Genomic DNA, 5,000 nt, shown 5'->3' on the forward strand with positions numbered 1-5,000 from the left:
AATAATTATTAATTTAATGTATTAATTGTCTATAAATTTTTATAGTTTGCTGACTACTTGATAAAACTCATTAATGTGATTTATCCTTCTACTCTTTTATGTATATATGTATATATATATATATATATATATATATATATATATATATATATATATATATATGTATGCGTGTGTGTGTGTGTGTGTGTGTATAAACACATATAAACATTCATGTACACACACAGGCACACAATAGTCACGCACATCCACACATGCGCCGCATATTTCTTATTTTTTGTTACCAAAGATTTACAAATGGAGCCTTGAGTTACTTCGGTAACTTTCTGTCTATTAGAAATAAGAATTATATATAACCTATGCACATACTCATATATTTGGTTGTATTACTTCTAGAATCCTCTCTCACTGATACGTAAGATTTAAACAACTTCATAATTCCTTCACACTATTCATATCCAATAGTCATCGGCCATTTTTTCTACATTAAGTTGTTTTTCTTTGTACTGAACTGTTTTTTCTTTCGTGATATTCATTTCTTTGGACTCTTTATTTGACTTTTCTCTTTTCTTGTCATGACTTCTGTCCGTGTATTTCCATTTATTCCATTGTTTCTTTCCTTTTAAATAAAAATCATCTGAAAAATATATGCTCTCAGCCATTTTAAACCTCGTAAACACTAGTTGTAGCTACACATTGAAATAGTATAAAGAAATGTTACGAAAAAGAAACTATCTCCGGAGAATAGCAACGCGAAAAACAGCCCCAAAACCGCTATGCTGTCACCGGTACCATATTTCTTTTGTGAAATATAAAAGATAGAAATAAAGGAATAAATGCCTTTTCTGCTGTTTTTGAGTGATTCCTATTTTTTGCCTTTTTCTTTTTAGCCCTTTTATCTTAACATCCTGTTATAAACACCCACTTCAAACTTCCTGAGATGAATATCGCAATCGCCATAGGCACAAGGCCTGAAATTTTGAGGGAGGGGACTAGACGATTACATCGTTTCTAGTGTTTCACTGGTACTTAATTTATCGACCCCCGAAAGGATGAAAGGCAAAGTCGACCTCAGCGGAATTTGAACTTAGAACGTAGCGACGGGCGAAATACCGCCTAGCATTTCATCCGGCGCACTAACGATTCTGCTAGCTCACTGACTTCATGATGATGAAGACAATAATAATAATAATAATAATAATAATAATAATAATAATAATAATGGTTTCAAATGTTGCCACAAGGGCAGTCATATTGGGGGCGGAGAAGTCGATTAGATCGACTGCAGAGTTAAACTGGTACTTAATTTATCGACCCCGAAAGGATGAAAGGCGAAGTCGACCTTGGCAGAACTTGAACTCGGAACGTATCAATGCTAGGCTGTATTTCGTCCAGCGCGCTAACGATTCAGCAGCTCGACGACTTCATAATAATGATGATGAAGAAGAAGGAGAAGAAGAACGAGAAGAAGGAGGAACAGGAGGAGATAGAAGAAGAAGAAAAGAAAAGAAGAAGGAGGAGGGGAAGAAGAAGAAGAAGAAAGAAGTAGAAGAAGAGAGGAGAAGAATAGAAGAGAAGAGAAAAAGAAGAAGAAAAAGTAAAGAAAGAAGAAGAAGAAGAAGAAGGGAGGAGAAGAAGAAGAAGAAGAAGAAGAAGAAAGAAGAAGAAGAAGAAGAAGGAGAAGAAAAAGAAGAAGAAGAAAAAGAAGAAGAAGAAGAAGAAGAAGAAGAAGAGAAGAAGAAGAAGAAGAAGAAGAAGAAGAAGAACCCTAAAAATATGACTATGAACAGTTCTCTGTCCGAACACGCAAACAATCATTTCCCATATAACTTTGAATCTTGGCTATCAACAGTTGGCCCTGTTCGAACAAGCAAGTAGTCATCTTTCATATAACTTTAGAACCCTGAATATCTACAATATCTGCTGAGAGTATTTAAAATTTCATTTCTTTCTGATTATTCGTATATGTAAACATCTTTAATCGCCTGACCACACTTAAACACCTCCGGCTACCTAATTTAAGCAAGTTCAAAATAAGCGACACCCTGTGAGTACACAATCCCTTAACCCTTTCTAGCCTCTCGAACACACAAACATCTCTCTTAACCAAAAAACAAAAAAAATAAAAAATAAATGAAATGTCTCCGAAATCCAAAACGTAGAATGCTTTCCAGAATTAATAACAAACGCAGAAGTTAAGCAACTGTCATATTTAAAAACAGCACGCTTAAGAAACGTGTAAAACAGAGCAAAACAATATCCGGCCTACAATCGACAGAAGTTTTGATGGGAATATTCCACCAGTATTCAATGAGTTGATGTTTATGAATGTATCCCACAACAGAAGGATCATTAAAGTCTATTTCAGGACAGTCTTTCTTGCAGAGGCATTTTAAATTGTTTTAGCGACAACATTGTGCCGCATAGGGAGGTAGTACCGTGATGACATTTCAGGACAGCTGCTAATCACATGCGTAATGTCTTCTACAAAAACATGACATATCCTACACATGCAGTTGCACGTTGGGATTACAAGAGTGTCACTGTATTTCTTGTTCACCAGGTACTCGTGGCAATCTCCTGTTCATAGCCTTCAAAGTGTAATGTGATGTAGTGGTCTTGTGTCCAACAGAGGCTGCACTTCGTGTCAGTTCTACTGTCTTCTTCAAGTATGTATATATACACTTTACTCTTTTACTTGTTTCCGTCATTTGACTGCGGCCATGCTGGAGCACCGCCTTTAGTCGAGCAAATCGACCTCGGGTCTTATTCTTTATAAGCCCAGTACTTATTCTATCGGTCTCTTTTGCCGAACCGCTAAGTGACGGGGACATAAACACACCAGCATCGGCTGTCAAGCAATGCTAGGGGGACAAACACATACACACACACACATATATATATACATACATATATTCGACAGGCTTCTTTCTGTTTCCGTCTACCAAATCCACTCACAAGGCATTGGTCGGCCCGGGGTTATAGCAGAAGACACTTGCCCAAGATTCCACGCAGTGGGACTGAACTCTGAACCATGTGGTTGGTTAGCAAGCTACTTACCACACAGCCACTCCTGCGTATGGTTTATATATGGTTTATATATATATATATATATATATATCGTGGCACTCTGTCGGTTACAACGACGAGGGTTCCAGTTGATTTGATCAACGGAACAGCCTGCTCGTGAAATTAACGTGCGAGTGACCAAGCACTCCACAGACACGTGTACCCTTAACGTAGTTCTCGAGGATATTGAGTGTGACACAGGGTGTGACAAGGCTGGACCTTTGAAATACAGGTGCAACAGAAACAGGAAGGAAGAATGAACGAAAGTTGTGGTGAAAGAATACAGCAGGGTTCGACACCTCCCCTTATCGGAGCATCGTGGAGCTTTAGGTGTTATCGCTCAATAACCACTTACAACGCCCGGATTAGTAACAGTATTATACGTACTTCCAGTTTTATGTTTGAGCTTCTGTTGTGTGTGAATTGGTAACTGAAAAATTTGGAGTAAAGAAGGAATATGGTTGGACATTTATTTTTAATCCCTACAATTATTTCTCCGCAACGTAGTTCTCCAGGCGTGCAGGTGCTTGAATATGCAACCGTTTCTCTACATCATGAATTCTAGTTGTGTTTCGCCAGTTCAAATTCTCGGCTTCAAGAGCACCATCTCTGTCTGTCGAGGTCTAAATTTCGTAGTAGTTACTGAGTCTATCAAAGTGTGTTGTTTCTGAATGACCGTTGGCAAAGTGCTTTGAATGTGCAGATGCAATGGGGTGGCGATTCTGATACTGTTAAAGTGATGGCCATTTTAAAGGGATTGTCATTTGATTTCTTTGTACTGTTGATTTGTTCAACAAATAACCATGAAGTGATTGTCATACTAATCACAATCATAAAAGCAAAAAAAAAAAAAAGAAGAGAAAAGCAAAAATGCAAAAAATGGTCTAGTGAGGATATTTAAAATGACAAACACATTTGTTGTTTTTCGTTATCATTTCCTTTTGTCCATTGAATCCCTCAACCCCTACCTTTACCCATTAATAATTGTAGTTTAGACTTTTTAATGGATTATCTGGTCAGGATCTCATCTCAGTTTAATTATTTACTCTTGTATATGTATATAAAATATTTGAATGTAGGAGTGTACAGATATCTATAAATGTACGTATATATATAAATATATATAAAAGGAAGGTTTACGAAAATAAACAAAAGACGAAGGCAAGTGGAGTACCAACAAACAAATGTATTAGTATAGCGCTCAGGAATAGAAATAGAAAAAGTCTTTTACGTTTAGAGCCTACGCTCTTCGACATATATATATGTATGTTGCTCAACCGGTCACTCTTTGCAACACCTGTCTGTGTTCGGATTGTCCTTGCACAGAGGCCATCCTGACTCCCGTTTGCGCCGTGAATAGGGATTAATCTTCCTGCTTCGCTCCTTTACGCCATTTGGGCTCAACTCTCCTCGCCTCTTCATCTAACCTTCTCCCCTTGCCTCTATCCCCCTCCCCTACTTCCTCCCACCCAACTCTCCTCTCTAGGCCCGGCTCCTACTTCTCTTCACACATACTCTCTTTTCCTCTTCTCTCTTTCTCTCCCCTCTTTCCCTCTTCTGTCTTACTCTCTTTCTCTCTTTCTCTCTTACACTCTTTCTCTCTTCCCTCTTTCGCTCTTCTCTCTTATTCTCTTTCTCTCTTCTCTCTTACTCTCTTTCTCTCTTCTCTCCTCCTCTCTCTCCTCATATACCCACCTTCCCCTCCCTCATAAGCCCACCCCACACCTACACATTTCTACTCGACCTTCCCATCCCCCATCCCATCCCTCATCCCATCCCCCATCATATCCCACACACTCTCTTCCACATACTTCACCTCTACACCCCTCTGCCTACCCACAAACCGCAACTCTAGCCCAACCCTCAGCCGAAACCAAACCCCACCCGTGCTTTCTCCACTCTCGCCTCCCCCACCTTCCAACAGGATCATACCA

General features: G+C 38.9%; 1 protein-coding gene across 1 annotated transcript in view; it reads right to left on the bottom strand.

Annotated features, from left to right (window-relative positions):
- Positions 1-5,000, bottom strand: part of LOC115222357 (cadherin EGF LAG seven-pass G-type receptor 1) — a 755,088-nt gene that overhangs the window by 379,139 nt on the left and 370,949 nt on the right. The gene's annotated exons all lie outside the window — the stretch shown is intronic.

The sequence above is a fragment of the Octopus sinensis genome, linkage group LG19 (genome assembly GCF_006345805.1).
Source record: "Octopus sinensis linkage group LG19, ASM634580v1, whole genome shotgun sequence".
NCBI lineage: Eukaryota > Metazoa > Mollusca > Cephalopoda > Octopoda > Octopodidae > Octopus > Octopus sinensis.